The following is a 16,599-nucleotide window of genomic DNA, read 5'->3' on the forward strand; positions in this document are numbered from 1 at the left end:
ACCTTTTTGGTACCAGGGACCAGCGCTCCTATGAGAATCTAATGCCTAATGATCTGGAGTGGAGCTGAGGTGGTGATGCTAGTGCTGAGGAGTGGCTGCAAATACAGGTGAAGCTTCATTTGCACACCCGCCACTCTCCTCCTGCTGTGCAACCCGGTTCCAAACAGGCCATGGACCGGTACCAGTCCGTGGCACAGGGTTTGGGGACCCCTGCAGACCATTCAGTAAGAAAGGCCTGAGTTCTTTGCACAGGCTCTCGAGGTGTGGGCACACATATTCTTTCAGATAAGGTCTTCATTCAGGGAGTGGGAGGAAGATAAGTTAGTACTTGGAATTCTATTGTCTTGCCACAAATGGCCTTTTCTGAAATAAGTCTATTTATTGATAGAATTTATAAATAGCACATGTTTTACATGTGGCGTTAAGCACAGAGGTCTTCATTTTGAGTCAGAAGGCACAGTTCTACTTCCCATATGAGCTGGAACTCTGGAACAAATAGCCATATTATTCATAATTTTCAGACCTCAGTTTCTGTCTCCTTCACTAGACTGAAAATAATTTAAGGGCAGGGAACGTTCTGGTCTTCTTCTTATCTCTAGCATCTAGGTCAGGGCGCTGAAATGTTTAAGGGTAGAAAGCATTAGGAAAGACAAGAAGAAAGAAGGAAGGGATTTATCACGTAACACCAGTCATGGGGTCAGCGATATGAATTAAAAAAATTTACAGGGTTTGTTGAAAGGCATGAGATTGATCCGGGTGGAAAACTTTTAAGGAGGAAATGAGAGCTGTAGCAAGGACCTCATTTGCAAAAAAGGGCACAGAAAATGGAATTGATAGGTACAGACAATCGAATGTCTTGGCAATCTTCCCTTTCTTTTGTTTCTCTCAAAGCAAGTGATAGCTCAAAATGACAAAACTGTGGAACAGGAGGATGGCTGTCAACAACTCTATCTGGCAGCTTCGTTTTTAGTTACCTTGGTGGACAGCAACAAGAATGGAGAGATCAGAGGAGCCTCTAACACAAATGTGAAATTCTGACTTTTTGTGCCACCATACTTACCTGATATATGTTCTTTGATGTCTCGGATGCTTTTGACCTTTGCAGAGAGAATTGCCATTTTAGGATTGTGCCAGAATTTAAACTGGGAACATCAGCTGCAGAGGACAAAGGAGTCAAGCTAATAAGCTCTCCAATTCTGCTTCTTGCAGGCTGCTTCAGTTTTGAAGGAGAAGGCATTATTTTTAGAATTCCTTCTTGCTTTCATCCTGTACTCTGAATGATTAACTCCTAGTGTCTCCCTTCATATTAACCCATGTTCCCTTTCCAGTTGCTCCTGGAGAAGTAAGTGTATTAAAACCAGATGGATCAAATGTTGTTTTTTTGTTTTTTTTTTTTTGTTTTTTCTTTTTTTACCATTTGCAGTCTGTCCCCACCTCTCACCTTGCCATCTTCTGCCCTGATCCTCATCAAAATCATCTTTATTTGATCTCCAGGACAATGGCTTGTTTGAGAGGTGGTAACCTTTTAAGATAAATCTTTAATAATGTTTAAAGTCTAGTTTAACTCTTCTGGTGTCCAGAAAGGGTGACTTCATTGGATCAGCAAGCAGATTGTAGCATTACTCAACTTAATGTCATTAATACACAGTGGCTGAAGTAAAGGGGTGAGGGAAACACACAGTTCAGCATTTGAGGAGTTTGTTTAAAGCTTCCACAGTCTTCATAGAGTAGACAGATGAAGTCACTGTTTACTTATAAATCTACGAATATTTTTAAAATGTAGGTTTATTTTGTGGTTCATTTTTGCTCATTTATTCTTTACTAATCTTAAAATAAATCTCAGAGAGAAAATTATAATTTTCTTCCATTGAGATCAAAATCTATGACCATCTTTTAGATAAATTTTCTTCAGAGAAAAATACACACAAATGGTTACATTTGGGGAGTATTTGTGCCTAAAACAAAAACCATGTTCTATGTGAGTAGTAAATAGTTCCCCATATTGACTTATCTGATTAAGTGTATTATTTAATGTGACTCTGGTAACCAGTTTAAGAGCCAAAAAAGATGTTTGAAATTAAGAACAAAATCTTAAGTGAATGTGAACTTATAATGGATGCATTTGGTGACCCTGCCAAAATCAGGTGATGTGTTCTTCAAGTTCCTCTGAGTCTGCTTATGGTGGTTCTTGTGATGTAATGATTAAAATTTTAAATAAACATAATTTGTCCTTTAATTCTATAGAATAGGTTTTAAATGAAGACTGAATCTGACATAAAATCTTAGTATTCATTCTTTATAAAGTTTCAAGTAATCCAATCTCAAAAAGAATTTCTCAATTTCTTTGGTATGGCTCACCCAAATGAAAATTGGCATCTGAGATCTGAAGAACACAGTGTTAAACTCTGAAATACAAATGACTTTGGCAGAAGCACAAATGGGTGAGGAGAGGGGAGTCAAAGGGAGAGATTTCTCTCCTATGAACACGTTGTCCCCAAAAAACTGCCACATGTTGACAGTATTGTTGTTAAGACTTTAATAAAAAAAAAGAAAAAAAAAGTTTGAGGAATCCAGTCTGAAATCCAGTGTGAAACATCAGCAGTGAGATCTCGGTACAAATGAAGAAGGTCATCAAAGTTTGGCATCTCTTTTCTTTGCTCTCCTTTCTACTAAACATCTCTTATCAAGTTAAAGAAGAAGAAAATTTTCTTTGAAAATACATTTGTCCTTACGTGCTATGTGAACGAAGAGAATGTAGTAATAGTATATAACAGAATGTACTGGTTCTTTTGATCTTAAATATCTTTTACAGTCCTTTGCCAAGTTAAAAACTTGTCCAAACAAGTTCTCCCCCTTCAACCCCGCTCACATATGCACATAAACATCAACCTCCCCACTCCTCCAGTAAAACCCCAAAATATCTGATCTGTTTGAAATGATTCTTTCAGTTGCTACCACTACATTCAGGACTTAGTCTGATCTGGCAAGGCAGACACGGACCCTCCTGAGCGGGCCCCTGGACCCTCTGCACCCATCCATCTCCTCCTCCCTCCTCACAGCTCCACCATATTGACTTTGAGGTCCTTGAACTTGCCATACTCCCTCTTTGCACATCGAAAACTTTGTGTTTCCTGCTCCCTTTACCCCCATGTCTACCTAACACTGATCCATCCTTCCACAGTTGTCACCTCTTTCTGAAATCTTCTCGGATTACCTCCATGCTCAAATCAAGACTGGCACCTCACCAGTGTGTTCTCACCCCCCCACTGCTGTCCATGCTTCTAACATGACATCACACTGACTCAAACCCTTTGTCTTTTTCTATTTACTGTTTCTTTTATCACAGCACAAAACCTGCCCCATAGCAAGTATCTGATGTACATTCGATGGATAAATTGTTTAATCAGAGTTTGTTTCTAATCTTGTGTTTAGCCCACATTAACTTACTCACTTGTGTGCCTAAGTAGATGAGGACAAATAAATCTTAAATAGTTTGCTTGACTAAGAATATTTTCCTGATAGTGGTGTGGCAACTTGGAAATTAGTGGAGGAAGTAACAATAGTTACTAAACCAACTGCCTTTGATTATCTTCTGTGAATCATTTATTTAACCTATGAATGCTTTAAATTATTTTTCTGGGGATAAGAATAATGATTAAAAATAATAAAGATCGCTTTTATTATATATATATGCTAAACGTTTTTTGTTCCAAGTGCTATAATTATAACTCCAAATTTTATTACAGTCCCTTAAGACAAATGTCACCACATTTCCAAAGTCATTATGGACCCCGTAAAGGAAAGCTATAGAAAATGATGGTAAAGAGACCCACTCAGTTGCTTTACGAGGCTCCTGTTTGACCTCTTTAACCAAACTAAGAAACCAAGCACAAAAATCATCTAAGAAGTTAACATTTGGAACATTCTCCCAATACCATTAAGCCTATCGCACCCAGTAATATTGATCTGTACAACTTCAGTTCTGCAAGTCGGCTGGTAGAGAGAAGAATTATTTTAGAAAGATCATCTCAGGAAACTTATTTATACTCTTTGAAGTAATGAGTCCAATGAACTCTTGAACTGGAGACTTAGAGTCTCTAGTTTTTGCTGTCACTTGGAAAAGAATTACTCGATAATTTTCTATGTAATTTATTGGAGGGCAACAAAAATGACTGACAAAATTATTAGCTCTTGACTTTTTTGGCCTGCCTTGGTACACACCAGATAAAACATTTTAAGGGTGGAGCTTGAAAGTCTAATTAAACATTAAAAATAAATGTCTCAATATCAGATATAGTTTATACTTTAAAATGGACATGAAGGACTGTTAGAATATTTTACCCAGCAATATTGTGTTTCAGAAAAATAAGGTTATAGATCTGGAATAGAATTTGGCATAGAATTTGGCACAGAATCTTTTTCCACAAGGTGTCATGAGAAAAAGCACTGAAACAAGAAACTTAAGACAGAGTTTTAGTTCCAGGTTTGCTTCTGTGACCGTGGCCGTCACTTCAACATGAACTTGGTGTTCCACAGCTCCCAAATGAAGGAGTTGGACTTTTGGAACCCTTATATCTCTGAAGATCTGGGTTGTATTATTCCACATGCAGGTAAAGTTGGTGAAACCAACTACCATTTAAGCAAATAGCCCTTACTCGTCTTAATGGGGAAGGAGGTTTACACATGTCCTGCTGCTTTCCACCCAGGGGAATACAGATGGACCCCAATCAGCAGCTGCAAGCTGACCCAGGCATCCATAGCCTGTTCCAGAACCACATGAGTCGAGAAGCTTTGGAGTCAGTTGTGTTGTGCCACCCTGACCCAAACTGGCAAAGTGAGAGAGCAGTCAGGTGTGCTAGCAGCTACATACCCCATCCTCAGGCAGGTGAGTGGGGTGAATGAACAACTGTTCTAGGGAAAGCCTCTTTCAGGTTATTTGTTCTGTATGTACAGCCCAAAGCCCTTCAAGTGGCCTGGACCCACCTACCCCTGCCGTTTTCTTCTGCTTTTCCCCACACCTTTTCTGGATCTTTATTTCCTTTCTCATTAGTGCAGCTAGCTCCTCGCTGGCTCACACAGAAGGTAATGTACCTAAGTCATTCACCAACCGCCCCCCAGCCCTTCTGCCTGTGTTGTCCTTGTTGCCAGAGCCCAGATTTTGTTCAAGGGTGTCTCCAGCCCCATGTGGCTACGTGAAAGGGCTCTCAAGCCTCAGGGGGAAACCCTGACTGGTGTGAGCCAGTCATTGTGCTTCTGTTGACCTATTGTCCTTTCTAGTGCCTGGTTTCGGTACGGGCAAGTACTGCAGTTCTGGCTAAAGGCAGACGTCATTTGCGAGACTTCTGGGAAAACACCTATCTTCCTGTCTGCATGCCGTGCCTTGGATGCCGCGGTCATCTTTTGAAAATGAGAATGATAAGCGTCTGGCTGAGTGAGCCTGGCTGGGTAGAGAAATGGAGAGAATCACCTGGGTCCTTGGTGATATGGCTGAATAGTTTAATAAACCCTGGAATTGAATTCTCTACCTCTTGAACTTTTGTTAACATGACATAACAATTTTTTTCTTACTGCTTTTTTGATAAGAAGCCAAAAACATCTTAATATGGCTCATGCTGGCACACTGGAGAGGCACTGAGAATCCCCCCTGGGCTTTAGAATCACATGGATCTGGTTTTGTCTCAGTTCCTCCACTTGTATGTTGTTGTTGAGGAACTTAGTGACTTAAAAAACAAACAAACAGAACACTAACATGCACTATTGCTCAGTTTCTATAGGTTGCAAATTTGGGATGGCGTGAATGAGCAGTTCTGGTTTAGCTTCTCTCCCCGCATGAGACTGTAAACAAGTGTGGTCTGGAGCTGCAGTCACCTGAAGGCTTAACTGGGGCGGATGAATCTGGCTCATTCGCACGGCTGGTGGGAGGCCTCTATCCCTCTCCACCTGGGCTTCTCCGCAGGGCTGCTTGAGTGTCCTCTGTTTTAAATAAAGGTTTTATTATTATTTAGGTATGACAAGGCCAACAGGTGAGGGGTTGTCAAGAGGCAGAGGGGTTGGGGGAAAACATGGGTAAGAACCTTTGCTGCTGTTTCCTCAGGAAGGACCAGGTGAGGCAGGGTAAGCAGGTTTAGGATCGAATCATTTTAACAATTTCAGTGGTCTCTAGTTATCTAGTTCCTGGCCACAGGGTGATTAGGGCGGGTGGATAGTGGGGTTCTGTTAATGAAGAAGAAAGGGAGAATGAGTGGTAACCAGCAGGCGGTCTCAGCATTCACCTGCTCTACTTTCAAAGGGCCCCACGCAGTGTATTCAGACCAAGTCCACGTACAGTATTAAACCAACCACATGGCAGGTGAAGGGCCAAAGAAAGGACATGGAACTACTATCTACATTAACATTTCTTGCTGCCTGCTAATAAGCATTATATGAAAAGGGCAAGCTCTGGGTTAGAACTTGTTCTTTCTACAGGACTTCTGAGAAGTTATATTATGCCTAGATATGTAATGACTTTCCAAGACAGGAATAAACAGGCTGCATTTCCCTAGTTTATTCAACTGCAGAAGCTCTTTAAAAATTTTCCTGGGATGTCTCCCGGAACTAAGTTCCATGGGACTTTTGCCAGCAAACTTTAGTCTATACAGTATCAACTATCAGCGTATTTTCAGAATCTCCATATGTGGAAAAAGCAAGTAAGCTCCTCTCAAGTCAATGGGCTATTTATACACACACACACACACACACACACACACACACACACACACACGTATGTATGTATGTATGTATGTGTGTGTGTGTGTGTGTGTGTGTGTGTGTGTGTGTTTTATTTTTTTTTTAAGAGAAGGAAATGAAAATAGGAGCAGCTGGTGAGTCAGGACATGGGGCGTGGTGCCGGCCTGCTTTTGGGTGATTGTGTGAGCTTGACAAGCCCCCTGCCCTCTCTGGAGTCTCCCGTTCTTGTTTGCAAAATGAGATCTGTAGGAGATTGCCAGGATGCATCTGAACAAACTAAAATTCTACAACTTCACAGCTCTTAGAAATATCAAGAAGGGAGGTCTGGATAAATTATTGCTAATGGGAAATGAGAAAAATAAAGAAAAAGGTTTAAGATTAAAAAATCTTTTAGAAATCAAGAATAATTTTAAGGGGGAAATATCTTAATGATCATGAAGGATGGGAAATGGGGGGTTGTATTAGCTTCCTCTGGTTATCTTAACAAATTACCGCAAATATGGTGGCTTAAAAAATATATCTTACAGTTCTGGAGGTCAGAGGTCCAACATGGGTCTTACTGGGCTCAACGTGTCAGCAAGGCCAAGTTTATTTTGGAGGCCCTAGGACAGAATGTACTTTCTTGCCTTTTTCGGTTGCTAAAGGCTGCCCACACTCCTTGCCTTGAGGCTCCCTTCAGCCATCTTCAAAACCAATCATATTACATCTCACTGACCATTCTTCCCTGTCACATATACCTCTCTAATCACAACTGGAAGAGGTTCTCCCTTTTTAAGGAACCATGTGAGTAGGTTGGACCCACCCAGATAATCCTAGACTACTCCCCCTCTCAAATTCCTAAAATTTGGCAGAGTCCTCTTTGCCACTTAAAGTAACAAGAGATTAGGGTGTGGACCTCATGTTGGTAGTGGGGCATTATTTTGCCTACTATGTGATGAAATCTATTGCTTAAAGACTACAAGTGTTGACAAATTAGTAATTGATAGTTGGGCATGGGGATGGGGAGCATGGAGGAGGGAATGTAGTTAGCATAAATATGATGGCTAAGTGGAGGGCCAGGGAAGGGAGGGAGCGAGTGGGGGGATCGTTTTATGAACATTGTAGATGTCTAACCAATGGACTGTCTACTTGAAACTAATTTAAATAAATAAATTTACTTAAAAAAAGAAACTAAAGGATATCACAAAAAATTGAAATTAGGCTTAATAATTTGTGAGGTATGAAGAGGCAGAGAGGGTTGATATGAAAGAAAAAAAAATCCGAGAAAGATGTTACAACATGAACAAAAATAAGGCAACACAGTTAACAGTGTTAGAGCAGAGGCGTAGTATCGGATTGCCTTTTTCTGTCATATATCATACCTTCACAAAACAGAACTAAAAATTGAACACTCATACCATTTAAAAAGTAAGATTGCGTTAGCATTAACTAAGTTGGTCTTGTAAGGCCTCGCTTGACTTTCAGGAGTGGAAGGTAGTAATGGGAGCCCCAGGAATGGCCCAGAATCATTGCAGAGTCCCAAACAGTGTTTGAAAGAATTGGCAGAATCCTGGGGAGGCAGAGGCAGCCTTGCCTTTGTTTCGTGGCTTCTAGATGTGGAACAAAAAAGAACATAGCATTTACCTCCAAGCTGAGAGTAGGCTTGGGACCAAGGGAGGCTAAAGCATTAGTCCTAGGGTCAGTGACATGGAGGAACCTGATTCAAGTAAAGGGATCCAAGTGAGGGCATATACTGAGCTTTCCCAGACTTCAGTGCTCTTTGCATTTTGAACCAAGTAATTCTTTGTTGTGGGGAGCTGTCCTGTGCATTGTGAGAAGGTTAGCAGCAACCCTGCTCTCTACCCACCTAATGCTAGTAGTACCCCCTCCCCATGCTGTGACTACCAAAAATGTCCCAGGCATTACCAAGTGTCTCTTGAGAGGCAAAATCCCCCAATTGAGAACTGTTATAGATGAAGAGAACAGGCGCGGGGAAGCAGTGAGCCAGCAGGTGGAGCCCACGAGCCTGGAAAGATTCTTAGGTTTCAAGGACGTCACAGGAAAAACCCTTTCGTGGGGCCTTTTGCTGGAGTTCCTGGGCTGATAGCCACTAAGATCCGCAGGTCAATTTGCATATTGGTCTCTAACCAATGTGGCAGCCTCCAGGTCAGGAGAGCTAAAGTATAATTTGTTTAAGGGTTGTACTCTGGCTATTGTCCATTAGTTATGCAAGGCTTTAAAAGGAAATTCACCTGGGCGAGTGATATGCTTGTTTTCAGTATAAACAACTTGGCATCTATTATCTTGTTTTACTTCATCTAGGTTAACTGCCAGTACTCCTGATCCCTGATGTGTAGAGGAAGGACAAAAGGAGGACAGTGGAGAAATGCCTCCACAAGCCTATACAGATGATTTTATGCAAATTAGAAAAAGTGCACCCCTGTCGAATAAATTAGAAAAGGGTCTCTGCCTGGGGGGGTCAGCGGTGGGGCTAGGAGAGCAGATCCTACCTCATCAGCAGCCCTGGCCCCGCTCATCAGGGCACACTGAGCTGTGAGCTCTTGCGGGGCCACCAGAGAGGTCAAGCTCTGTCTCCCACACTGCATTTTACATATCAGGGGAGACAGAGGTTTACACAAGCAAACCTTGGGAATCAGACATGCGGCTGGGGAGTCCCTAGCTAGGGCAGGTCCTAAACTTTCTTACCAGCAAAATTCGAATTTTAACACAACGCATCATCAGAAACGTAGGCATTAGATTCTATAGGAATGAGTGAAAGGTGGTTTAGAAATACTCTAAGGGAGGAGAAGGCAAAATGGACATCTAGGAGAGGCAGTACCTAGTTGTCTCTGTGTGTCTGGCCAGAGGAGCCTATAATTCATTTATCAATTTAGGACCTAGGCGATGAGGGGGATACATAGATAAACAAGAATGCCGTGCTTTGCGAGGGAGGACAGCCCTCTGAAAGTGCCCCTAAATTTCAAACGCTGATGGCTCCAGGCCTCTGGTTTGAGATGCCATCTCCCACAGCAAATCAGGATTTGCTGTGCGCACTACTGTGAACTTCCTCTGATGACCCCAGGACACCAGCAGTGTTGATTCTCCTCCTAGATGGCCTGGGGGTCATCCTGCCAAAGAACAGAGAATGAGATTCTCAATCAAGAAAACTCTCATTTGGTGCATCTGTTTCTCTGCGTTATGGCTGGAGACCCTGAAGCACAGAGTCAGGCCAGCCCCCAACGTTTGCAGGACCTACGGCAAGAGTACGAATGGAGGCCCGCACATCTAATGTCCAATATTTAAATGCAATTTGCTTCATCTTTGTACTTGGATAAATATATCTTCCCAGTGACAAAATTGGAGAAAAAAAAAAACCTATGGTTTTTATATGACTGAGAGTTTGGCAAAAATTTTAAAAATAACTGGATTTCATTCCTATTGCACAACTGTGGGTGTTCTGTTAATGGGCTGACATGTTTAAACGAGCAGTAAAATAAAGACATACACAATTCATATGTAATTATACATTTATTCATAAAATTAATGTTCCTTGCTTTTATTTTAGCAAAATCACTAATTATGTTGTTATAATGAATATTTTCACATAGACCGTGTTCTATTCATGGTAGTGCCAAACTAGATTACCTTTCTTGAAGCTTAGTTTTTATTTTTTTAAGTTTCCATTTGGAGAAACTTTACTCTATAGCGGCAGCAGCAATTGAAATTGTCAACGAAGTTCTTAAAGTAAAACTTCAATTTGGAAAAAATGAATCGTGAATTTTATATGTTGAACGTTGTAATTGGGTCACATAAGATACATTGTCATCGTCACAGACACTGTTACAAATATTTAAATTTCATCCTATAAATCACTATCACTTATATCATGATTTTAAAAATCTCTTAAAATATTTTTTTAAGAAGTCTAGAGCTGTACTGTATTATAAAGATTGATGTCCTGTTTCATGCGTATTATTTATGCACCTATATACACATACATTTAAGAGTAACAGGAACTGTTGTCGATATTGTGCTAATCCATGAGTAACTCCAGAATCGTAGATTGGAACATGAAGAGAAACCAGAATTTACTGCATTCAGGCCATGGGAGAGAAGGTTTTGGATAGCTAATTAATTTCCTTTCCTCCCAGGAGCTTCTGCTGCCACAGTTTTCCTCGTTTTCCAAGGCAGTGTCTGTGTCTGATGTCAGCACTAACTAGCACAGCTTTGTACCTTCGAGTGTGGTTACCTTTTGTTTGGAGAACACAGGGCAAAAGATGTAGAGGATTCCTTGGGGCCTGAGCAGTGTTAGTCAGCAGCAGATGTTCAGGGCCTCAGGCTGCACCGAGTCAGTGCTGAGTGCCTTGTGAGGGGGCCTTCCAAAGTGACGGGCCCGGGACTCCCTGCACCGGTCTATAGCCAGTACTACTTGCTAAACAGCCAATACTGTAGTGGGTTGAATGGTGGTCCCCCAGCAGATGTGCTCATGTCCTAATCCCTGGAGCCTGTGAATATGACCTTATTTGGAAAAAATGTCTTTGAGGATGTGTTAAATTAAGGATCTTGAGATATTATCTGGATGGGCCCTAAATACAATAACAAGTGTCCTTACAAGAGACAAACAGAGGATAGACAGAAGGAGAGGAGGAGCAGGCCATGTGAACACGGAGGCAGAGACCGGGGACAGGCAGAGACAGGCAGAGGAATGCTGATCTCCATCAAAAGCTACCAGTGGCAAGAAAACATTCTCCCCGAGAGCCTTCAGAGGTAGCACTGCCCTGCCAACACCTTGATTTCAGACTTCTGGCTCCCAGAACTGTGGGAGAATAAGTTTCTGCTGCTTTAACCCACCAAATATATGGTAATTTGTATGACAGCCCTAGAAAATCAGGTTTTATTACAATTACTGATAATGTTAAGCATTTATTAAACATGATTATGTGCTTGGTACTCTGCTGAGCCCTTTTTATACACGTAACTGCATTTAAACCTCACAATAGTCTCATGAGATAGGTGCTATTCTTATGCCCACTTAACAGATGAGTAAAATGTGGTTTAAGCAGACAAAGTAGCTTGCCCAAAGTCATGCGGCTAGTAAACTGGGATTTGAACCCAGGTCTGTCTGAGTCCAAAGATCTTTAAGCAGACAGAAGTCTCCCTGCCCAATCATACATCCAGCTCAGCAGAGACAAACCCCGTGCTTAGTGGTGTCTACTTGAATGCTACGTGTTCTTTGTCCTATTTAAAAAATGCCTGATTCTTTTAGCAACCTCTCTCCCAATTCTCAGCGATTTACCACCACCTCAGAAGTGAGATATAAATTATGATTCACCGTTCTTCTGACTCAGTAGATTAAGGGAACACTGCTTCTGTCAGAAAGAAACATTTTAGGCACACACAATTACATATAGTTCTTTGCATCTACTTAGCCTCTAGGTCATCCGAGTTTATTTGCAGATGTTGCCAAGATGAGTCAGATAACTGGGGAAACTATTTGTCCTTGGGGAGGGACAGCAGTCAGTATGTGTTTTTATTAGTTTCTTTTTGCTGATTTTAAATTTGTGTGCAGACTAGCTCACTGTCCCATGAGAAATAGAGGGAAAAGTTTTCCTTGATACTTATATATTCTCTTTGCTCACCAAGTTATCAGAACAACACTGGACTCTGGTGATGGCATGATTTAGGAAATAAAGATTTCTTTCCTTCTCTACTTTTGTCCTGTCTTTTGGGGACTACAAGGATTGTTCTCATCTGCTGACGAGCCCGAAAACTGTGTGTATGGGGTCGGAGAGTGTGGTGGTAGCAGTGAGGTCTGAATGAAATGGTTACTTTTATTTTGCTATTCTTTATTTACCCCCATTTTACAGGTGGAAACACTGAGTCTTGGTGAATCAAAAGAATTTCCTTTAAGATAACTCAACCAGACAGACTTCATTACAGATGCTGTGCTTGTCCTCTCAAGAAACCATTCCATTTAGTGAAAAACGAGAGCTGTTATACAACGGGTATTGAGGCTAATTTTAAAGCAAGTCATGTGTGCCTCCTGTTGCTCTGACCCAAATATGAGACAAGGATTCAAAGTTGCACACAAAATAATCCCAGAATAAATCAGGAAGTCCTACAGGGGCAACTTGGTTGGTTACGGGAATGCAAGCCTCATTTTTCTACCACTGCAAGGCTTCCTCGCTGGGGATTCACTTTCTGGTCCAGTTAGGGCACTGCCTGCGAGACCTGAGTCCGAGCCAGGCCTAGGGACTGACCTTGCAGCATTGTTCTCTCTGTACCCGGATTTTCAGAGCAGTAAAGAGATGCTTATCTAACCTCTCCCACAAACGAGGCTTTGTACCGTGCTGACCAATGACACAGCTAGTAAGGGTTGAAACCAGGACCAAAAGTGTTCTCTTGTTCTCTTCCGGGGCTGATGATGAAGATGAAGGACAGAGCTGGGGCTGCTGATAATCATTAAGGCGGCCCAAGGCTGAGAGGCATCAGTGCAGACAAAAGGCGCCGGCCTAATAAGACGCAAGTTTACTCCTATCTCACTTTTCTGTCCTGGGGCCCCAGGAGCCTCCCTCTGTCTCGTTTCTTTAAACCAAAACCTTCTCTCAGGAAAGAATCTGATCAATTCATTTGCATTGAGGAAAATGAACAAATTTATCTTCCTAGGAGCATTTGTGTTTTTGAAGACTTAAACAAAAGTAATGGGTATTTGCGCAATTTCAGATGTCAGAGAAGTTAGGCAAGAGGGGTGGGACTGGCTCTGAGGAACAGAGAGTGCTAGAGGGTGGGCAGGAAAGTTAGGGTGAAAACATAACAGTTGTTACGGAAAGGAAGGCGGAAACGTAGAAAGGTGTCCAGAGTGGATGAAGGACAAGTGGGAGCTAAGGAGGCAACGAGCTGAAAACTTTGAACTAAAAACTCACGTAGGAAGTTATCTGTCAAGTAAAAGATTCAAGGAAAGAAAGTGCGTATGTAAAACTCACCCATTTATACTTGCATTCATTCATTCGTCTACTCAAATGAAATTCCAGGTATTAGAGAGATAGCTAGGAACAGGACGTATAACATTTCTCTACACATAGAACCATGGAACTTTCTGACTAGTGGGTGAGGCTAACAATAAACATAGAATTTCATGTCACTGTGTTCTGGAGAAATAGAACAGGGTAAGGAGATAAGAGAGCATTGGAACTGAAAGGCAGTTGGGGTGGGGGAGAGTGACTGGATAAAGTGATTAGGAAAAGCTTCCTATGTAGGGTTGCCAGATTTAGCAAATAAAAATACGGGACTCCAGTTAAATTTGAGTTTCATATAAACGATGAATAATTTTCCAGTATGTATCATACAATACTTGGGACATATGTGTACTAAAAAATTATTTGCCATTTATGTGAAATTCAAATTTAATGATGTTCTGCATTTTATCTTGTAACTCCTATGAGGCCCCCATGAATGAGACGCGAGAGCCCCTGGGAGAAAAAACAGGAAGTGCAAAACTTCCCAGGCAGAAATGAGCTTTGCTTGTTCAGGAAGAAATCCAGCGTGGCTGAAATAGAGGGAGCTGGGAATGGTAGTAGATATGACCCCACAGAGGTGGGCAATGGCCAGATCACGTGGGGCCCCAGGTCAGCATGAAGAGTTTGCATTTTATTCTGATCTGTGGAATTTTAAGGCATGCCCTCAGCACCGCACTTATTCATTTCCACGAATATTCCAGTTTAGTGCTGTTTCCCCCAAAGCTGGTACCACTAATATTGCTTTAAGACCAGAGTTTTTAGGATGGGAGAGTAGATTCCCTTGCCCTGGAGGAAAGTGAGCACTGTCCCCTCTAACTTCATCTGACTTCTCTCCTCTTCTTCCACCCCACTCACTATTGTCTTCAGTTTTCCTAAGCACCGGAAAGAGTCTTTCACCAAACCAAAAGAAATGAACTTAGAATGCTACTGAGAGAAGAGTCTTAGGGACCCAAATTCTTACTAGTATATAAATGACTCCTAGGAAGTGTTTTGAAAGTGAAGTAGAGGAGAGCATATAGGTCAAGGAAAGATGGGACGAGAATAAAAAAGGGAAATCTGTGGGCGCCAATGTCAAGTGCTTGGCAGATTGACCAGCTGGCCTAGCTGTGCTCCTGAAGTTGAGTGTAGGCTGAGTAGAACTGAAAACCAGTTCTCCCCACTGTGTTGACATGGCCAATAATCTCTCATGGAAGAGAGATTCAGAACCAGGCTGGCTGTGAACTGATACTGCCAGATGGCAGAGCAGTCAAAATATTTAGCTGTAAAGCCCACACTGTTTGAGAAAACACTGAACCTGCATTCCCGCCACAGACCTTGGTGGGCTCCTCCTGTCTGATAACGTTTCCCGCCTCCTCTGCCATTTGCATCAGTGACTCATGGAGTGACTCATGGCTCATCTCTAGCAGTTTGCTCCTTGCAAGGATCTATCTATCTGAACCAGTCTCTTCTCCTGCTTTCTAGTAAAAGAAAAGGGAGTCTTGACTATTTCTGCGAGAATAACCCTTACTTTCGATGTACTGTGGGGGTTTTTCAGATACAATGCTAATCTTGTGAAATAAACAGAAAAGCAACTATATTGTTTTCTAGCTGGGGAAATTGACTGTGAGAGGGTTGTCTTGCCCCAGGTTTCAAGTGGCAGAGCACGAACTTGGACCTCTGACTTGTGTCTTTTCTAATACACAGAGAGTTGTCAATTCATTTCAAAATTATATAATATGTTGTACAAGATCACACAGCTACTTGCCTCCCTCTAAAATCAAAACTTTTTTTCTATGAAACCATGGTTTAGTAGCCAAGAGTGGTATCTGCAAGGTTTCTCTCATTTTTTGAAATTTTTCTTCCATTTTTTTTTGAAAAGGATTCACGTTAGAGGTTGAATTGCTGGGTGATGAACTGATTCTTTCAAAAAAATTTAATGACCCCCCCATCCCCATTATACAAATAGTAAATGTTTATTGCAGAAACTTTGGAAAAGTTAGAAAAACATGAAAGTTAGAAAATAAAAATCACCTGTAATTATCCCACTCAGCTATAATTGCTGTTGATATTTTGATGTGTGTCCCTCTTTTTTTCATACACGTGAGCATATTTCAACAAATTGGAAAAAATGTAGTATAAACTGATAACTTGCTTTTTTATTATTTGCATGATCATTTTCTTGCATTATTAAATTTTTTTTCAGAGAATGTTTGACCCATAGCATAGTGTCTATCTGTTAACTTCAAAATCAAAGGCCAAAGAGAGAGGCAAACAAGCATTTATTTGAGATGAAAGAATAGCTATCTGGGAAGCAGTGATTCAGACAGAAGCCCAAATAATGTTCTGATTAGGAGACTAAGGCAAGGCGTATTTATGAGAAAAGGAAGGGGAACAATTACATCAATAGAAGGAAGGCATTTCTATCGGTGCAGATAAATTAACATACTGATACTAATGATCAATGTTTTCAGTCCAGTAGTCATCAGTCTGGTAGTCATAATACCTGCCTTCTTGTTAGCCTTGCAAACAGTCCAAAGGTTATTTGGCCCAGTTTTAACATTCCAAAGACATGCAATGCAGTTTCTCTGAGATGGCAGCTCTGGCTCCATTTTAAAGTGGCTCTGTCGATATTATCTTTTATATCCTATGAATGATGTCCCTAATTTACTTAGCCCATTAGTATACTTTCAGGTTGTTATTACTATTTTTTTTTCTTATTATAAATACCACCACAACAGGCATGCTTAGCCTTATAAATATTCGGTGATGTTTCCACTCGGCGAGTTGTCTGGGCCTTGGTTTGAGATCTTCTCCTTTCCCTGTCACTGTCTGGGAACCCACCTCATCAGAGCCTCCCAGGTCTCAGTGGCTGCTGATGAATGTTTTCTGTCTGCACTCA

Source organism: Pteropus vampyrus, unplaced genomic scaffold, assembly GCF_000151845.1.
Source record: "Pteropus vampyrus isolate Shadow unplaced genomic scaffold, Pvam_2.0 Scaffold353, whole genome shotgun sequence".
Taxonomy (NCBI): domain Eukaryota; kingdom Metazoa; phylum Chordata; class Mammalia; order Chiroptera; family Pteropodidae; genus Pteropus; species Pteropus vampyrus.